This window comes from Ranitomeya imitator, chromosome 2 (assembly GCF_032444005.1).
Source record: "Ranitomeya imitator isolate aRanImi1 chromosome 2, aRanImi1.pri, whole genome shotgun sequence".
Lineage (NCBI taxonomy): Eukaryota > Metazoa > Chordata > Amphibia > Anura > Dendrobatidae > Ranitomeya > Ranitomeya imitator.
In genome coordinates, this window is record NC_091283.1 from 103562677 (window position 1) to 103583803 (window position 21127).

General features: G+C 47.0%; 1 protein-coding gene across 2 annotated transcripts in view; it reads left to right on the forward strand.

The window, feature by feature from the left end:
- Positions 1–11189: 11189 nt before the first annotated feature.
- Positions 11190–21127, forward strand: part of LOC138662005 (A-kinase anchor protein 17B-like) — a 58946-nt gene continuing 49008 nt past the window's right edge. Inside the window, exon 1 of one of the 2 annotated variants that reach the window (XM_069747088.1) lies at positions 11190–11424. The gene's annotated coding sequence lies outside the window, so the exon portion shown is untranslated. Of the gene's footprint in view, positions 11425–20846; positions 20888–21127 lie in introns of those variants that run through there. The other variant, XM_069747089.1, reaches the window with a different exon arrangement.

Consider the following 21127-nt stretch of genomic DNA (forward strand, 5'->3'; position numbering starts at 1 on the left):
CTGTCACCTTTCCTACCTCTGCTGCATACCACTGCACGGCCACCTCTATTCCCTCTACAGGTGTACTCCACTACAGCGCCAACACGATGACGAGTGCTGTTGGACATCCCACCACCACCACCGTGACAACCGCTGCTCTGGCTTGGACCTCCTCTGCTGACACCACGATGACGCAGGACCCTGGCGTGGCTTATCGGCACGGCCCCCTCCCGATGCAGCAGGACCCATCCATGCCATATCGGACCGGCCCACCACCGATGCAGCAGGACCGAGGCCTGGCATATCGGACCGGACCCACCCCGATGCAGCAGGACCGAGGCACTGCTTTCCGGCCAGGACACCCCACGATGCAGCAGGACCCAGGCCAGTCGTATAGGACGGCCCACCCCCCCAAGCAGCAGGACCCAGGCATGGCGTATCGCACCGGCCCCCCCATTATGCAGCAGGACCAAGCCATAGCTTTCCGGGCAGGACCCACCCCGATGCAGCAGGACCCATCCATGGCTTTATGTTCCCCCCCACCAGCAATGCAGCAGGACACTGGTATGGGCTTTGTTTCCCCCCCCCCCAACGATGCACCAGGACCCTGGGAGGGTTTTATGTTCCCCCCCCCAACGAGGCACCAGGACCCTGGGAGGGTTTTATGTTCCCCCCCAACGAGGCACCAGGATCCTGGGAGGGTTTTTGTTTCCCCCCACCCAACGAGGCACCAGGACCCAGGCGGGACTTTATCTTTCCCCCCCCCACTACAATGGTAATGGACTCAGACATTGCCGAGCGCTCCACAATGGAGACGGACTGTGTGAGTCTAAGTTCACATTTGCGTTGTGCGCCGCAGCGTCGTCGCCGCAACGCACAACGCAAACAAAAACGCAGCAAAACGCATGCACATGCGGTGCCATGCGGCGCCAATATTAAAGATAGGGTCGCACGACGCATGCGTTTTTCTTAAAAGGTCGGCGCCGCCCGAAAAATGCAACATGTTGCGTTTGCCGCGCCCAGACAGGTGCGCCCTAACGCCGCATGCGGCGTAAAACGCAACAAAACGCAGCACAACGCATGCACATGCGGCGCCATGCGGCGCCAATATTAAAGATAGGGTCGCACGACTCATGCGTTTTGTTGCGGCGGAGACGCTGCGGCGCAAACCGCAAATGTGAACGTACCCTAATTGTGGAGCCGGGTCCTGACGTGTCTCCCGCCCACACTTTACAACCTAGCCCAAGAAGACATCCCCCAACCAGGAAAACCCAACGGAAAACAGGCAAAACGCATAAAAAACAAAAAACTTTGATTATTCCTCCCCCATCACCTACCGATGTGTCTCAACCTTCCAGTGTGTCTCAAGCCCCTCATGTTTTAAGCCCCATCCCCGAACTTCCAGACCCTTCAAGTTTTATTGCCCCTTCTCCTGCCACCTCTGCCTCCTCCACGGTGAGCCAGGCTTCAGTTCTGAATACCCCCCAGTTACGTCACTCAACCCCAAGCCGGCATGGTACAACCCGCCGCGGTACAAAAAAATAAATTTGGTTGTGTTTCCTCAATAAAAAAAAAGTTTATTTGCAACAATTATGTTTGGTTTATTGTGTCTTTCACCGCTCTCAATACACACCAATAAACTTCGTCACACACTTATTCTTTTGGACAAAACATATCTCCAGTAGTATAAAATACCAGACAACATCTATATGTGTTTCTTTAGTATACAGATATGAGTTGGCCAAAAAAATAGTAGTTATTTCCATACTCTTATTTTTTTAACTAGTGTAGTGTCACTGTACAAAGAGAAAATGGTGGAAATCAAGTTCAGAACTCAACTGAACCGGTCAGATGTCAAAATAGACACCTGACCTATTTAGTTGATTACTGACTTGTATATTCACCATATTCTATATAGCACATTATGTGACAATGTTTGACAAACTGATGGGACCATGGTTGGCACACGCTAACTATCTATGCTCACCTGGGCAGGTGTAGAATTTTGAATTCATGATCATGTATATGTTCATCATGAATTCATTATTTCTTACACTTGACTTGACGGGTATAGAGAGCGTCCCAGTCTTGATGCAATGACGTCAAGAAGATTACCAATAAATAAATTAAAATTTGGTTACATTATTATAAGTATGCGGCCCGTGTTTATATCATTCTTTGTAAACCAAAATAGGAAGTGCAACTGAGGTCAATTATGATGAAAAAATAAAAATTATTACCTCATCAACTATCACCCACTCCTGGTTTTGGATTACAAATTATGATATACATATCTACTGCCCATCTTTGGTCAACCTTTGTTTAGAGAGGAAAAAGACAGGAGACATGGTAAACACAAAAAAGTTTATTAATTAGAAAAAAATGTATCAGTATTTAATAATTGGTAAACATTAACATACAACAGGACATTTAAACAACATTGTCCTGCCATGAAACCCGTCCAATATCGGACACAAAATAGGCCGCAAATTGGTCCCGCATAAGACCAACGGCTGCAGTTGACCACATCGGGTGATGCTGAAAATCAGGCAATGGGTGTGAAACTGGTTCATCAAGTTCAATGTGGGGTCACTCCTTAGCCATTATATAATTGTGTAGAACCACACAGGCTTTGACCACCTCGTCCACTGTTTCCACTTTTAGATTGATGGCTGTTGCAAGAATGCGCCATTTAGCAACCAGAATGCCAAAGCTGCACTCTACGGTTCTTCTGGCCCTGGTCAGTCTGTAGTTGAATATTCTTCGAGTGTGGTCCAAGTCCCTACTAGAATAGGGCTTCAGGAGATTTTCACACATCTGGAAGACCTCATCCCCAACCATAAAAAATGGCAGCGGTGGGCCTTGAGTGTTGGGGAGAGGCTGTGGAGGGGGGAAATTAAAATTGTTGCCATATACCCGACGGCCCATATCCGAGCTCTTGAAGGTCTGGGAATCATTGCCACGGCCAAAACCTCCAATATCCACTGCGATGAAGCGACACTCCGCATCCGCTATTGCCATGAGCACTACCGAAAAATATTTTTTATAATTAAAAAACTCAGATCCGGTTCTGGCAGGTTTGACAATGCGGATGTGCTTCCCATCCACCGCCCCTAAACAGTTTGGAAAATCACACACGTTCAAAAATGTTTTTGATATTTCCCGCCACATGTCCACGCTGGGTACGGGTATAAACTCCTCACGGAGTACATTCCATAACGCACGACAGGTGTCCACAACAATTTCGGAGAGGGTTGAGATTCCAAGGCGGTATTGGAAGTGCAGGGAAGATAAACTCTCTCCTGTGGCAAGAAATCTAGAAGAAAAACAAACAAAAAAAACATTTAAAATCGGCTCTTAATGGTGTGTTTAAAAAAAAAAAAAACACACATAGAAAACATGTCATAACAAAAAAATTGCACGGTCATTGGTTTAGTTTTGGAACGTACCGTAATGTCACTAACAGACGTTCCTCAGGTGGAATCGCTCTACGGAGCCGTTTGTCCTGTCGCCTTATGGATCCTTCGACACGAGCCAGTAAATCCCGGAAAGAATCTTGAGACATTCTGGTATAATTCTGGAATTTCTCCGGGTTGGCATTCAGCTCCGCATAGAGCGTGTGATATGCTCCACGGGTTTCACGCACTTCAATGATGGGGTGCCTCCAAAACCGCCGACGCTGTCTCCTTCTCCATCTTTGGCGGTTTCGGTCTTGCTCCCAAGCAAAAACACAGGCAAGGAAAATTTTGAAGCTGAACTCCAGTCAGTGGCGTAGGAAGGGGGATGCGGGGGGGGGGGGAGTTCTCCTGCTCTGCTCTCCCGCCCGCCCCTCGCTGGCTGCTGAACTTATCAGGACAGGCAGATTCCGGAGGAGCTCCTTGCCACCCTGAGGTATTCTGACAGTATGGGTGACCTAGGGCAGCCACAGCTGATATACTGTATATTATATACTTCAGCAGCCGCCCAGGCCCCCAGCACCCGTCCTGTATATGTATATACTGTATCTGTACAGCCTGCATGACAGTATATATAATATATATACAGGACAGGTGCTGGGGGCCTGGGCGGCTGCTGAAGTATATACACTGCACAGTACCACTGCCCTGTATATATACACTGCACAGGACCACTGCCCTGTATATATACACTGCACAGTACCACTGCCCTGTATATATACACTGCACAGTGCCACTGCCCTGTATATATACACTGCACAGGACCACTGCCCTGTATATATACACTGCACAGTACCGCTCCTCCTGTCCTGTATATACACACTACACAGTACCGCTCCTCCTGTCCTGTATGTATACACTGCACAGTACCGCTCCTCCTGCCCTGTATATATACACTGCACAGTACCATCACTCCCCTGTATATATACACTGCACAGTACCATCACTCCCCTGTATATATACAATGCACAGTACCACTCCCCTCTATATATACTCCACACAGTACCTCTCCCCTGTATATATACACTGCACAGTACCTCTCCTCCTATCCTGTATATATACACTGCACAGTACCATCACTCCCCTGTATATATACACTGCACAGTACTCCTCCTCCTATCCTGTATATATACACTGCACAGTACCTCTCCCCTGTATATATACACTGCACAGTACCATCACTCCCCTGTATATATACACTGCACAGTACCATCACTCCCTTGTATATATACACCGCACAGTACCACTCCTCCTATCCTGTATATATACACTGCACAGCACCGCTCCTCCTGTATATATACACTGCACAGTACCACTCCTCCTGTCCTGTATATATACACTGTAGAATTTGCAATAGCTGTCACTCATGTTAGAAGTGAAATCTGGCATTGTACTATACCTAGATTTCTCTGCCGTATCTGGGCATCATGAATCGTGGTATGTGTTAAAGGGGGGGTCCACTGAGACTCTTTCACCCGGGGCCCTCAAAAACCTGGAGCCAGCCCTGGGGGTGGGTCACCGGGCCGCGGCCGGCGCGGCAGCTGTTTAACGCTATTGACGCGCCCGCACGTCAATAGTTAACAGCCGCCAGCCAATCTGAGGCTGGCAGCTGACATCAGTCCCAGTGTGCATGTCGCCGGCGTCTGACATCATTGTCAGTCGCCGGCGAGTGCACGTTTCAGCTGTGTGGAGAGAGCAGGAGCGCGGTCAGGTAAGCAGAACTTGTTTTTTTTTGCAGTCCCGATCATGTGATGGTAACATTCACCGGCGAAACAATTTAACTTCTCCATCTGAGGTCTTATTCCTGCTGGGGGGGGGGGGGGGGCGCCAAGCTCGGGAACAGCCCCGGGCGGCAAAAGCTCTAGCTACGCCTCTGACTCCAGTTTGAAATAAAAGCTCTCCATTGAAAGATCCATCATGACACCGGAAACAGTAGCAAGCTGTGAACATTTCGGTACCCCTAGGGTCAATATATTGAGAGAAAATCACATACGCCCTCTCTATTCCCATTGGTTGTGTTACTGGTGACCTTTTTTTTTGTTTTTTTTTCTTCTCAAAATTGCTCAAAAAAACGCAAACGCATACATAAACGCATGTAAACGCGTGTAAACGCTGCGTTTTTTTGACGCACGCGTTTAACGCGTGCATCAAAAAAACGCAGCGTTTACACGCGTTTACATGCGTTTTTGTACCATGCGTTTTTTTTTTTCAAAACGCATGCGTTCAAAAACGCAAGTGTGAAACCAGCCTTATCTAGATGTGTGGTGAGCGCTTTGACCCACCAAGGGCTTCACAGAAGTTTATAATGCAGAGCCATAAAAATAAAACAAAAATTTTTTCCCACAAAAATTATTTTTTAGCTCTCAGTTTTGTATTTTCCCGAGGGTAACAGGAGAAATTGGACCCCGAAATTTGTTGTCCAATTTGTCCTGAGTACGCTGATACCCCATATGTGGGGGGAACCACCGTTTGGGCGCATGGGAGGGCTCGGAAGGGAAGGAGTGCCATTTGGAATGCAGACTTAGATGGAATGGTCTGCAGGCGTCACATTGCGTTTGCAGAGCCCCTAATGTACCTAAACAGTAGAAACCCCCCACAAGTGACCCCATATTGGAAACTAGACCCCCCAAGGAACTCATCTAGATGTGTTGTGAGAACTTTAAACCTTCAAGTGTTTCACTACAGTTCATAACGCAGAGCCGTGAAAATAAATAATCTTTTTTTTTCCCCACAAAAATTATTTTTTAGCCCCCAGTTTTGTTTTTTCCCAAGGGTAACAGGAAAAATTGGACCCCAAAAGTTGTTGTCCTATTTGTCCTGAGTACGCTGATACCCCATATGTTGGGGTAAACCCTTGTTTGGGCACACGGGAGAGCTCGGAAGGGAAGGAGCACTGTTTTACTTTTTCAACGCAGAATTGCCTGGAATTGAGATCGGACGCCATGTCGCGTTTGGAGAGCCCCTGATGTGCCTAAACAGTGGAAACCCCCCAATTATAACTGAAACCCTAATCCAAACACACCCCTAACCCTAATTCCAATGGTAAGCCTAACCACACCTCTAACCCTGACACACCCCTAACCCTAATCCCAACCCTATTCCCAACTGTAAATGTAATCTAAACCCTAACCCTAACTTTAGCCCCAACCCTAACTGTAGCCCCAACCCTAACCCTAACCCTAGCCCTAACCCTAGCCCTAACCCTAGCCCTAACCCTAACCCTAGCCCTAACCCTAGCCCTAACCCTAACCCTAGCCCTAACCCTAACCCTAGCCCTAACCCTAGCCCTAACCCTAACCCTAGCCCTAACCCTAGCCCTAACCCTAGCCCTAACCCTAACCCTAGCCCTAACCCTAACCCTAGCCCTAACCCTAGCCCTAATGGGAAAATGGAAATAAATACATTTTTTTAATTTTTTCCTAACTAAGGGGGTGATGAAGGGGGGTTTGATTTACTTTTATAGCGAGTTTTTTAGCGGATTTTTATGATTGGCAGCCGTCACACACTGAAAGACACTTTTTATTGCAAAAAATATTTTTTGCGTTACCACATTTTGAGAGCTATAATTTTTCCATATTTTGGTCCACAGAGTCATGTGAGGTCTTGTTTTTTGCGGGACAAGTTGACGTTTTTATTGGTAACATTTTCGGGCACGTGACATTTTTTGATCACTTTTTATTCCGATTTTTGTGAGGAAGAATGACCAAAAACCAGCTATTCATGAATTTCTTTTGAAGGAGGCGTTTATACCGTTCCGCGTTTGGTAAAATTGATAAAGCAGTTTTATTCTTCGGGTCAGTACGATTACAGCGACACCTCATTTATATCTTTTTTTATGTTTTGCCGCTTTTATACGATAAAAACTATTTTACAGAAAAAATAATTATTTTTGCATCGCTTTATTCTCAGGACTATAACTTTTTTATTTTTTTGCTGATGATGCTGTATGGCGGCTCGTTTTTTTGCGGGACAAGATGATGCTTTCAGCAGTACCATGGGTATTTATATCTGTCTTTTTGATCGCGTGTTATTCCACTTTTAGTTTGGCGGTATGATAATAAAGCGTTGTTTTTTGCCTCGTTTTTTTTTTTTTTTTTTCTTACGGTGTTTACTGAAGGGGTTAACTAGTGGGCCAGTTTTATAGGTCGGGTCGTTACGGACGCGGCGATACTAAATATGTGTACTTTTATTGTTTTTTTTTTTATTTAGATGAAGAAATGTATTTATGGGAATAATATTTTTTTTTTTTAATTATTTAGGATTTTTTTTTTTTTTTTACACATTTGGAAAAATTTTTTTTTACTTTTTTATTTTGTCCCAGGGGGGGACTTCACAGATCAATGATCTGACAGTTTGCATAGCACTCTGTCAGATCACTGATCTGACTTGCAGCGCTGCAGGCTTCACAGTGCCTGCTCTGAGCAGGCTCTGTGAAGCCACCTCCCTCCCTGCAGGACCCGGATCCGCGGCCATCTTGGAACCGGGGCTGGAGCAGGCAGGGAGGGAGGTAAGACCCTTGCAGCAACGCGATCACATCGCGTTGCTGCGGGGGGCTCAGGGAAGCCCGCAGGGAGCCCCCTCCCTGCGGGAAGCTTCCCTGTACCGCCGGCACATCGCGATCATCTTTGATCGCGGTGTGCCGGGGGTTAATGTGCCGGGGGCGGTCCGTGACCGCTCCTGGCACATAGTGCCGGATGTCAGCTGTGATAAGCAGCTGACACCCGGCCGCGATCGGCGGCGCTCCCCCCGTGAGCGCTGCCGATCGCATATGACGTACTATCCCGTCGGTGGTCATAGGGGCCCACCCCACCTCGACGGGATAGTACGTCTGATGTCACAAAGGGGTTAAAGGGAATAAAGTTTGTGTTCGTGACGCCACCTGTGGTATTCGGTCAGTGGGGACCGACGCTGCTTTAAGGGGTCCTCTGGGGGTGATGTTATGGCAGCTAGATGGTATAACTTCCCACAGGTTAAGTATGTCCCCAGGATTCCCGGTGTGTAAATGGAAGATGGTGAGGAGAGCAGTAAAGAATGAGGACACAAGGTTGCAGTCTCTTTACCTTGGTTTACTGAAGACTTCAGCATCCGCAGTCCAGAGCACCAGATCATAGGGCAGGCAGGGTCTAGCCGGTTTGAAGGCAAGTTATCCAGGTGGAAATCAAAAGCCTTCCTCTAGCGCCGTGGTGTTGTAGTCCCTTATGGCTTAAAGCTCCACATAAGGTCCTCACAGATGTTGTCGCTCTCTCTGTCCCCCGGGTAGGATAGGACATAACCCGTATGACTGGTGGCTTGAGGCTGTTTATAGGGACTCTAGAACACCCCGGCCTCGGAGGGGTGCCACCGTGCCTCCTGGATGTTAGGTCAGACAGGTAACATAGAGTTCAGCTGTTCTGCCGGTCTCTGATGTAAGTCATAGAGGTCCTTACAACTTGAGTGTTCCGGCTACCGGTTTCTGCGCCTTAGAAGGAGGCAGCCTGCTCGGGGCTTGGTCTCCCCTAATGTCCTCTCCTGTGCCTTGCTTTCCTGCACACTCTCTGCAATGTATCCGGCTTTCTCAATGTTTCTTTCCAGGAACTGTTGCACTGGGGCTACACAGCTCCGTAAAACCTTCTGCTGCCTCAGACTGATCCAATCCATCTCCTGACTGGTCCTGCCTGGAACTCACTGACTTTCCCTACAGACTACCAGTTCTATGCATATGTGGGGAATCACCTAGCAAGTAGGATCAAAAGCTCCCCCTGGTGGCCTAGAGTGTGAATGTGTTGCATGTTTGTGGTACCTGGTTACAGTTATCCCTTCTTGCTTTCAAGCGTAACATCACTCTCCCTTGAGGAAAGCAATGCTACTGTGATGACCAGGACCCTGGGGCGCCACAGTACCGCCATATAGTGCCGCCATTACCTAACAGCATGTTCCATCGCTGCACGGTGGACCCCGGGCTGCGAACGCACCTTATTGCTATCTTTATATTTATTTGGTGCGTTCCGCCAGCCCTAACAGGGGATTTATTCTGTGTGGAGGGGTGGATTTATACTGTGTGGAGGGGGGATTTATTCTGTGTGGAGGAACGGTTTGTTCTGTGTGGAGGAGCGGTTTATTCTGTGTCTGTGTGGGGGGATTTATTCTGTGTCTGTGTGTGGGGGATTTATTCTGTGTGGAGGGGGGATTTATTCTGTCTGCAGGGGGTGAATTTATTCTATGTGGAGGTGGGATTTATTCTGTGTGGAGGAGTGGTTTATTCTGTGTGGAGGGGGGATTTATTCTGTCTGTAGGGGGTGAATTTATTCTGTGTGGAGGTGGGATTTATTCTGTGTGGAGAATTGGTTTATTCTGTGTGGAGGGGGGTGGATTTATTCCATGTGGATGAGGGATTTATTCTGTGTGGGGGTGGATTTATTCTGTGGGGGGTTAGTGGGGAGATGGGTGTCGACACTAAGAGAAGCGAGGGGAAAAATATGTGCTGATACAGTATGGGGAGCGAGGGTGATGGGATGTGTGAGGAGGAAGTATGGGAGCGAGGGTTATAAGATGTGTGCGGACACAGTATGGGGAGTCAAGGGGTTGTGTGAGATGGAAGAATGGAAAGCCTGGGGGTAAATATGTGAGGAGATAGTATGGTTAGCAAGGGGGACGTACATGAGGAGGGAAGGGGAAACATGTGAGGAGACAGTGTAGGGGGAAAAAAGTGTGAGAGGGCACAGAAATAATGACAAATAATAACGTCATATGGTTAAATGTAACAGTGCCAAATAGTGCACAAGCAGCCATGCAGTATGATAGTATTACTCATATGCCCATCCAGGTCCTGCTGTTTGCTCTCTTAAGTAGAGATCCCGGTTCAGTGTCACACTTCAGCTATGTGCACATGTTGCGGACTTGGCCGTGGCAGTTGTTTTCCATGCGGTTTACAGTACCATGTAAACCTATGGAAAACCAAATCCGTTGTGCCCATGATGCGGAAATGCTGCGTTGTATTTTCCACAGCATGTCAATTCTTTGTGCGGATTCTGCAGCGTTTTACGCCTGTCCCTTTATAGGAATCCGCAGGTGTAAAATCGCAGGTGGAATTCGCACAAAAAACGCAGGAAATTTGCGGTAAATTCGCAGGTAAAATGCAGTGCGTTTTACCTGCAGATTTTTCAAAAACGGTGCGGAGAAATCCGCACACGAATCCGCAACGTGTGCACATAGCCTTAATATTCTGGATACCCACAGCCGGGCACACAGTCAGAAGGCAAAAATTACAATATACGTTATTTTGTGCCAAAATATTGGGACACAAATATGAACATGGAGCCTTATGGTGCACCAGATTTTAAAGTTCCTGTCCTTCATTTCATCTTTTCACCATATCCCACACGAGTGTTGTGACGTGCCAAATTTTTATAGTGTATTTCACATTTCAGTAATTATTCTCTAACTCCAGTTTCCATAAAGCTGTGCGCGCTGGAAATAATGGAGTTAAATAAACCCAGACTCTGCAGAAAAGTTGATCTATAATTGGGCTTGTTAACCTCATTATTAGGCTTGTTTTAACCCTTTCTTTTCCGAAATCTCTCAGCTTAGAGGAAATATTGACTACAACATGTGTTCATAGTATGAGATGGTCATGCTTCAATTTACAGTATTTTGTGTTTCAAATAAATCTGTTTGCAACCTGTGTGCAAATGCACACATTATGCCCCTGTATTGTGCTACAGATAGGCTGGTATTTCTGGAGCGCTTTCTTATATTGTCCAGCAGGGGCAGTATTTCCTCCTTTGCATTATGTCCATGCGTTGTGCAGCTGCCTGCACCTCTGTGTCACAAACTGACGGTAATATACAAGAAAAGGGAAGAATAGAATATGCCAGCGCTTGTGCGTTATTTCCTAAGCCTGTAATTGAAGGATAACACAGGCTGCGGTCCATGAAGTCGTGCACCAGTGAGTTGTCAGGCTGAGGAGCCCTCCCTACTGAGCCAAGCAGCAGACCTGGGACAGCTGTCATAGGTAAGTGGGAGCCCACCTGTTATACAGGGAGTTAGTGCCCACTATCCTTGGGTCTATGTATTGCAGAACTGATCTCTATGCGGTTTTGTGCTGAAAAGAACCTGTATGTAGCGACATTTATTTTTGGCGGACGTAGTACATAGCACAGAGCCCATTGTGTGCTCTCTACAATGGGACCTATGGGGCACAAGCACCTGCCAGATAATCCATAGCTAATGATGGCAAACTGCCGGCTTGTAAGGAAGTGCTGGGTGTAAGGTGGCAGCTTGTCTTCTCAAATTTTAACCCCTTTACCCCCAAGGGTGGTTTGCAAATTTGTTGTCCACTTTATCCTGAGTGCGATGATACACCATATGTGGGGGGAACCACTGTTTTGTATTTTCCCGAGTGTAAGAGGAGAAATTCGACCCCAAAAGTTGTTGTCCAATTTGTCCTGAGTACGCTGATACCCCATATGTGGGGGGGAACAACCGTTTGGGCGCATGGGAGGGCTCGAAAGGGAAGGAGTGCCATTTGGAATGCAGACTTAGATGGAATGGTCTGCAGACGTCACATTGTGTTTGCAGAGCCCCTAATGTACCTAAACAGTAGAAACCCCCCACAAGTGACCCCATATTGGAAACTAGACCCCCAAGGAACTTATCTAGATGTGTTGTGAGAACTTTGAACCTCCAAGTGTTTCACTACAGTTTATAACGCAGAGCCGTGAAAATAAAAAATCTTTTTTTTTTCCCACAAAAATTATTTTTTAGCCCCCAGTTTTGTATTTTCCCAAGGGTAACAGGAGAAATTGGACCCCAAAAGTTGTTGTCATATTTGTCCTGAGTACGCTGATACCCCATATGTTGGGGTAAACCCCTGTTTGGGCACACGGGAGAGCTCGGAAAGGAAGGAGCACTGTTTTACTTTTTCAACGCAGAATTGGCTGGAATTGAGATCGGACGCCATGTCGCGTTTGGAGAGCCCCTGATGTGCCTAAACAGTGGAAACCCCCCAATTATAACTGAAACCCTAATCCAAACACACCCCTAACCCTAATCCCAACAGTAACCCTAACCACACCTCTAACCCTGACACACCCCTAACCCTAATCCCAACCCTATTCCCAACTGTAAATGTAATCTAAACCCTAACCGTAACTTTAGCCCCAACCCTAACTTTAGCCCCAACCCTAACTGTAGCCTTAACCCTAGCCCCAACCCTAACCCTAGCCCTAACCCTAGCCCTAACCCTAGCCCTAACCCTAACCCTAGCTCTAACCCTAGCCCTAACCCTAGCCCTAACCCTAGCCCTAACCCTAGCTCTAATGGGAAAATGGGAATAAATACATTTTTTAAATTTTTCCCTAACTAAGGGGGTGATGAAGGGGGGTTTGATTTACTTTTATAGCGTTTTTTTTAGCGGATTTTTATGATTGGCAGCCGTCACACACTGAAAGATGCTTTTTATTGCAAAAAATATTTTTTGCGTTACCACATTTTGAAAGCTATAATTTTTCCATATTTTGGTCCACAGAGTCATGTGAGGTCTTGTTTTTTGCGGGACGAGTTGACGTTTTTATTGGTAACATTTTCGGGCACGTGACTTTTTTTATCGCTTTTTATTTTGATTTTTGTGAGGCAGAATGACCAAAAACCAGCTATTCATGAATTTCTTTTGGGGGAGGCGTTTATACCGTTCCGCGTTTGGTAAAATTCATAAAGCAATTTTATTATTCGGGTCAGTACGATTACAGCGACACCTCATTTATATCATTTTTTTATGTTTTGGCGCTTTTATACGATAAAAACTTTTTTATAGAAAAAATAATTATTTTTGCATCGCTTTATTCTCAGAACTATAACTTTTTTATTTTTTTGCTGATGATGCTGTATGGTGGCTCGTTTTTTGGGGGACAAGATGACGTTTTCAGCGGTACCATGGTTATTTATATCTGTCTTTTTGATCGCGTGTTATTCCACTTTTTGTTCGGCGGTATGATAATAAAGCGTTGTTTTTTGCCTCGTTTTTTTTTTTTTCTTACGGTGTTTACTGAAGGGTTTAACTAGTGGGCCAGTTTTATAGGTCGGGCCGTTACGGACGCGGCGATACTAAATATGTGTACTTTTTTTTTTTTATTTAGATAAAGAAATGTATTTATGGGAATAATATATATATTTTTTTTCATTATTTAGGATTTTTTTTTTTTTTTTTTACACATTTGGAAATATTTTTTTTAACTTTTTTACTTTGTCCCGGGGGGGACATCACAGATCGGTGATCTGACAGTTTGCACAGCACTCTGTCAGATCACCGATCTGTCTCAGAGCACTGCAGGCTTCACAGTGCCTGCTCTGAGCAGGCTCTGTGAAGCCACCTCCCTCCCTGCAGGACCCGGATGCCGCGGCCATCTTGGATCCGGGCCTGCTACAGGGAGGGAGGTAGTGAGACCCTCGCAGCAATGCGATCACATCGCATTGCTGCGGGGGGCTCGGGGAAGCCCGCAGGGAGCCCCCTCCCTGCGCGATGCTTCCCTGTACCGCCAGCACATCGCGATCATGTTTGATCGCGGTGTGCCGGGGGTTAATGTGCCTGGAGCGGTCCGTGACCGCTCCTGGCACATAGTGCCGGATGTCAGCTGCGATAGGCAGCTGACACCCGGCTGCGATCGGCCGCGCTCCCCCCGTGAGCGCGGCCGATCGCGTATGACGTACTATCCCGTCGGTGGTCATAGGGGCCCACCCCACCTCGACGGGATAGTACGTCTAATGTCAGAAAGGGGTTAAGAACTGATAAGAAAGATGTAAGGGGAGCTCATAAAATGTATTCCGCCAGTTTTCTCACCTTGAAAAGTTGCAAATGCTAAACTGCAGCTGCTGCAATTTTATTTCTAAAAAGTGGATGGGATGGTCCTCATGGGAGAGGGATAAGTGTCAACCACGGCCAGAGCACACGATTGGTGATAAATTGCTGATCGGTGAATGACTGTCGGATCCCATATTGATAGGTAGAACGGGGAAAGTTTATAAAATGGAGAGAAAGGTCAGACGCACCACTCCATTCATTTTCTGGGGCTGCAGGAAAGAGTCAAGTGCTCAGCAATCCCACAGGAAAGGTAGGGAGCTGTGGTGGAGCACTGCATTTTTTGTACATTTTTTGCAGCGGTTTTGTCTTTGATAAAGTTTAGTTTTGTAAAAAAGTCCTATTCTATAGGTTTTGGCACAAAAAAGCAGCAAAACCTGATACCTGAGTTTTTGGTGCGTTTTTTTTCACCACCCATTCAAGTCAATGGGTGAAAAACTCTGAAAGAAGTGACATGCTCCATTGTGCAAATAAACTTGCAAAGCACAAATTACTGAGGACATAAAAAGCAATGTGTGTGCATGAGATTTATGAAATCGCATAGACTTTGCTGGTACTGTAAAATTCAGCTGAAACTTTGCATTAAAAAGCATAAAGCAAGGCGCATGCGCGGACCTGAGCGGAGTCAGACATGCTCTGCTGAGCTCCGCAACCTGATATCCTAACTCACCCTTTTAGAGAGCCGAAACCGGGGAAATAATAACGCAGACGGATCTCCCACATACCCGGGAAGCCGGTGGACCGCAATGCCTAAGAAGGGAGGCACAAGTCAAGCGGCAAACCGTACAATCCCGGAGCTCCTGACAAGCGCTGGTGCGGGTAAGATGGCCGCCGCAGCTCCCTCTCTGCCTGCCCCCACCTCCTCACAGTCAAGCGTGGATGAGAGTGCAGGGGAGCAATGTGACACAGGAGAAGCCTCCATTTCCACCGCGATTTTAATTAAGTCTTTTCAAGAGACCTTTCGGGCAGAACTTGCTTCAGCTATGAATTCCATCGCCACACAGCTGCAAGATATTGCCCAGCACACATCAAGCTTGGAGGAGAAGATGGACGCCACAGCGGACACCCTCGAGGAGGACCAGGAGACCCTCAGGTACCATGCTGAACGTATCATGGAGTTGGAACTGAGAAACGAGGACTATGAAAATAGATCCCGCAGGGGCAATGTACGTATACGGGGTCTACCTGAATCTAATATAACACTTAAAGAGACAGCCACTGCACTCTTTGCCACGCTGCTTCCAGACATAGACCCCACATTGTTACATATCACGAGGATCCATAGAGCTCTCGGCAGACCTCGCTCCTCGGATTTCCCGAGGGACATAATCCTCAAAATGCACTATGAGGAATCCAGAGACTTGATTCTAAATGCAGCAAGGCCCCTTGCCACACTACCTGGTCTCCCTGACCCGGTGCGTTTATACGCAGACATAGCTCCAGCCACGCTCTCCAGAAGAAGAGCCCTCAAGCCGATCACCACTGCTCTACAAACAGCACAAGTCAAGTACCGATGGGGATACCCATTCTCACTAATTTTCACCCTAGGGAATGAGCTTCACACTTGCCGCTCGCTAGACGAGGGTAAAAAAACATTGGAACAAGCTGGAATGACAATCCCTAACATCGCACCTCCCCAGCCGCAAAGAAAATTAAGACCTGCCAGAGAATGGAAGCCAGCTCCAAAAACCAGGAGCCAAATAGCACGCATTACTTGACTGACATTAGAATATCCTATGCTGACCTTCTCAGGATAATTCATCGTCATAAGATTAAATGTTGAGAGTTACGCTAAACTCTAAGCTTTAATAATGCCCTTACAGTTCTATACTTGATAACCCCCCGGTTCCGAATTCTATAACAACAGCCCTCCCTCCCTCCTCCAACCCCCTAAGTGTCCTTTAATGTTATGCTCTCCCCCGTTAAAGCTGATTATAGATGAAGAGAAATTGTTATGAAAAATTCCCTTTTTTTTTTTTTTTTTAATCTTTATTATCAATATACACTTCTCTTCTATGTTAGAAGTCTGTACAGCTTTAGTTGTATTCATAACTTTGAATACAAATATTGAAACTAAAAGCATAAAGCAAAAAGGCCTAATCTGAACGTGGCCTAAAAGGGTTGCCTGACACTGATACACTGTTGATGTACTATGTATATGTAACACCCCAGGTTCCTGGTCGTTGCGGTGGCATTGCTTTCCTCATGGGGAGAGTGATGTCACACTTGGAAGCGATGAAGGATTCCTTTTATCAGGTATTCAGCACATACACCACTGTTCTGACTCCAGGCCAGAAGGGGGAGCTCTGAACCCAGTTTCAGAGGAGCTTCCCTAGATATTGATATATATTCTGATCTGGAGGAGGAGTTAGGCAGTTGGTCCAGGGAGACCAAAGCAGACAGTCTGTGAGAGGAAAGTGGAGTGAGAGACAGAGAGTCTGAGAGAGAAAGAGGGGGCCTTACAGCCACATGAGGTGCTGCAGCTCCTGGGAAGAGCAAAGAAAAAGCAGAGCAGTCTGTAAAGAGACTGAGAGGGGAAGTAGAGCGCAGGAGAGTGAATAGCTGGAGAGAAGCTGCGACTGAGCTTCCTCCACGCTGAGCGCAGATACAGGTAGCCGGGAGACCGAGGTTGTGAAGTACTCTACATCACACAGCAGAAACCGGCTGGATAGCTGGATTGCAAGTCACCTGTCCACCACTGACACCTGAGGACACCATAGCAGAATAGAGCCCGGGTCATGTAAAAAGGCTCCAGCTACCTGTCGTACGGGTAGTGTCCTACCAACAAGGGGGCAGAGAGAACATGAGGACCTTGTGTGAGGCCTAAGGCAGCAAGGTACTACACCATAGCAATAGAGGGAAGGCTTAAAACCCCACCTGGTAAAAGGGATTCCAGATTAGCTTCCAAGCTGGCCAGACCATACCTGTACCTGTGATCCTGTACCCTGGACTGTGGATGCCTGAACCCTTCGTAAAGAGGTAGAGAGACTGCAACTCTGTGTCCTCTGTTTCTTTCTACACCACCTACCACCTGTCCCTACTACACCGGGAGCCCAGGGGACCCAGCTTCACCTGTGGGAAGCCATACCATCCCTGCTGCCACAATATCACCCCAGAGGACCCCTTTAAGCAGCGTCGGTCACCCTTGACCGAGTACCACAGGTGGCGTCACAAACAAACTTTATCCAAACCCCTTTAAAGACTGTCCCTTTCACTTGGGCGCCCAGGACCACGGACCAGGTCGCCGCCGCCGTGACACATTCCCTTCAAGTACTGGACACGGTACCGAGTACCCCATATATATATATATATATATATATATACCAAACAAAAAACGGAAGGCAGCACTCCAATGGATAATGAAGGTGAAAAAAGCTGTGAAGTTTATTTCAGACCCACATCTCGCGACGTTTCGGCTCGCACTGAGCCTTTCTCAAGCCTATATATATATATATACAGTATGTACAGTATATTTGGGTATGGATGCTTTTAAACCAAAAAATGGAGGCATATTCATCTATCTATATGGGCAGCACGGTGGCGCAGTGGTTAGCACTGCAGCCTTGCAGCGCTGGAGTCCTGGGTTCAAACCCCACCAAGGACAACAACTGCAAAGAGTTTGTATGTTCTCTCTGTGTTTGCGTGGGTTTCCTCCGGGTACTCCGGTTTCCTCCCACATTCCAAAGACATACTGATAGGGAATTTAGATTGTGAGCCCCAACGGGGACAGTGATGATAATGTGTGCAAAAGTGTAAAGCGCTGCGGAATATGTTAGCGCTATATAAAAAATAAAGATTATCTGCAGCCTCATGGACCCAGCGCTGGCTGCTCTGGAGTATTGTGCTGGAACTAGAATTGATGCCTGCTCGGTTTAGAAGTCATATGCCCGCTGAGGCCTGTGACTGGTTGCAGCATTCAACTGACTAAATGAGCACTATCCAATAATGTAGTCTTCTAGTCACCTGACCGCTGCTGTCATCACAGGTTTCAGCAGTCCTGTGACATAGGTACGAAGCAGGCAGATGTGGAAGATGGCCGGATTGGCTAAGAATCCAGGAGGCCTTTTATATGGCCCCATATAGTATACCCTGGTAGTGTAGCATGCTGATTGGTGATTTGTACGGCTACTGGTCTCTACTAATAGACGCCCCCCCGCCCAATGCAAGGGGGGTCGCATGATAACACAGCCTCTCCTTCCCCCCCCCTTTTTCTTGGGTGGTTATATGTTTTTATGTGGTGTGGTGATCAAAGGGTTAAGTAATGTTCTTGGTAAGCTGTGCTGTGCACGAGCAGGTTCAATCTGGTTTAATCTGGTAGTTGTTCCCGCACTTTTTGCGCATTTTGATTGGTTTAGACAAAAAGTGCGGGAAGGATTTTATCTATAAAAATCAGCTGTTTTAACGGCTCGTCGCCAGTCACCTGAAGAAGATCAAAGATCCCTCCCTCCCTGAAGTTATGTTTTATTGTTATCTTTATTCGTCGTGTCGTTTATTTGTGGGAAAGTCGCCCGTTGATTTCGGGTGGATTGGGTTATGTGTGTTGATTTAAGCCAAGTTAATAAAATCTCAGCGGTTATGATTATTTCTTGGATTTAAATAAATTTATATGTAACCCAAAAATAAACGCCACGGCCATTTTATTCCAACCAGAAAATTCCTGTGTCATGTGTTATAATTGGGGATGTTGTTATGGGGCTTGTGTTACCATGGGGATTACTAATTTATATTTCTAAAGGGAATTGGTAGGGGTCCTAGCAGTTGAACCCACTGTAATAACTAAAGGTACCGTCACTTTAAGCGACGCTGCAGCGATATAGACAACGATGCCGATCGCTGCAGCGTCGCTGTTTAGGTCGTTGTGTGGTCGCTGGAGAGCTGTCACACAGACAGCTCTCCAGCGACCAACGATGCCGAAGTCCCCGGGTAACCAGGGTAAACATCGGGTTACTAAGCGCAGGGCCGCGCTTAGTAGCCTGATGTTTACCCTGGTTACCATTGTAAATGTAAAAAAAAAACACATACTCACATTCCGGTGCCTGTCACGTCCCCCGGCGTCCGCTTCCCTGCACTCCTCCTGCATCCTGTGTAAGCACCGGCCATAAAGCAGAGCTGTGACGTCACCGCTGTGCTCTGCTTTACGGCCGGCCGGCGCTGACACAGGATGCAGGAGGAGTGCAGGGAAGCGGACGCCGGGGGACGCGACAGACACCGGAATGTAAGTATGTAGTGGTTTTTTTTTTTTACATTTACAATGGTAACCAGGGTAAATATCGGGTTACTAAGCGCGGTCCTGCGCTTAGTAACCCGATGTTTACCCTGGTTACAAGTGAAGACATCGCTGGATCGGCGTCACACACGCCGATTCAGCGATGTCAGTGGGTGATCCAGCGACGAAATAAGGTGCTGGCCTTCTAGCTCCGACCAGCGAAGTCACAGCAGGATCCTGATCGCTGCTGTGTGTCAAACACAACGATATCGCTATCCAGGACGCTGCAACGTCACGGATCGCTATCGTTATCGTTCTAAAGTCGCTCAGTGTGAAGGTACCTTAAGTTATCACCTATTCCCAACTTACCCAGCTGGGAATAACACTTTGAAAGGTTGATTCCCAAAATAGGTTATCCTCTATCACTAGGATACAGCATAGCTAGCTGATCACTGGGGTTCCAACTTCTGGGACCACCACTGATCCTAAGAATGGGACTCTGAAACCCACTGAACGGGCTCTCCTGAATGGAGTGGTAGTGTGCATGCTTGGCCTCTGTTCTATGCATTGTCTATGGGACTGTCAGAGAAAGCAGAGTACAGCACTGATAATCCCGACAGTCGCTTTGACAATTAATGGGAACCTCTGCTTCAGTCAAGATGGGGCTATAGAGCCTGGTTATCTGGGTTCAAGAGCCTCGATTTTGCAATCGCTGGCGAATCCAGTAGTTGGACCACCTATGATCAGCCAGTTATCCCCTATCATGCAGGTAAGAGATAGCTAGTTATTTTGGAAATAACCCTATAAGGTGCTCATACATGTGACCGTTCTGCTCGGCTCAGCATCCATGTGCTCTCAATGGGGAGAGTTAAGTGAGCCGTTGTCTGACATTTCTTACTCTCCATAAAGTAAATTGAGCAAACAGGTCAGGGTAGGACATGCGTTGTACAATGCGAGGAGCAAATATAGACACCCTAATATTCACAGAATATATAAGTACTCATAGGAAAGGTGTAACTATATTAGGTGCAGGGGATCTAATGGGACCCAGGCCCTGGAATGTAGAGGGCTCGAAGAGTACCTTTGGACCAATTCAATTGGACACGGATGTGACATTGGCCAAACTGACAGGGAGCTCTCATTACAAAGGCAATCCTAATAATCTAATTCCAGTGCCATGTCACAGATAAAATGACTGTACAGGGATTAGGCAGATTGGAGGCAGGATCAGGATCAACAGACAGGCAATTAATTGGCAGGTGCAGTGCAGGAGCCAGTGAGCGGGTTTAGGTAATCCCCCTGTGTTTTTCATAAGCTAACATTAGAATCATTTTCTGCAAAAGCAGGAAGTCGTTCACACATGTTCCACCTGCAGTCTGCGCCCTGCTCACACCCGCAGATCTGGGCACAGCCGAGGTAAGAGAAGTTTGTGATGTCCTGTCTATCACATAGTGAGAGCTGATGTTATGTATAGGGTTGTGTCACTTCTGAGGTTTGCTCTTCAAGGTCCTGTGTTTTTCTATTCCATTACATGGTGAGGAAACACAGCCTACACTACATTGCGAGGAAACACAGCCTCCTGCACTGTATGGCGAGGAAACACAGACTACACTACATGGGGAGGAAACACAGCCTCCTCCACATAGCGAGGAAACA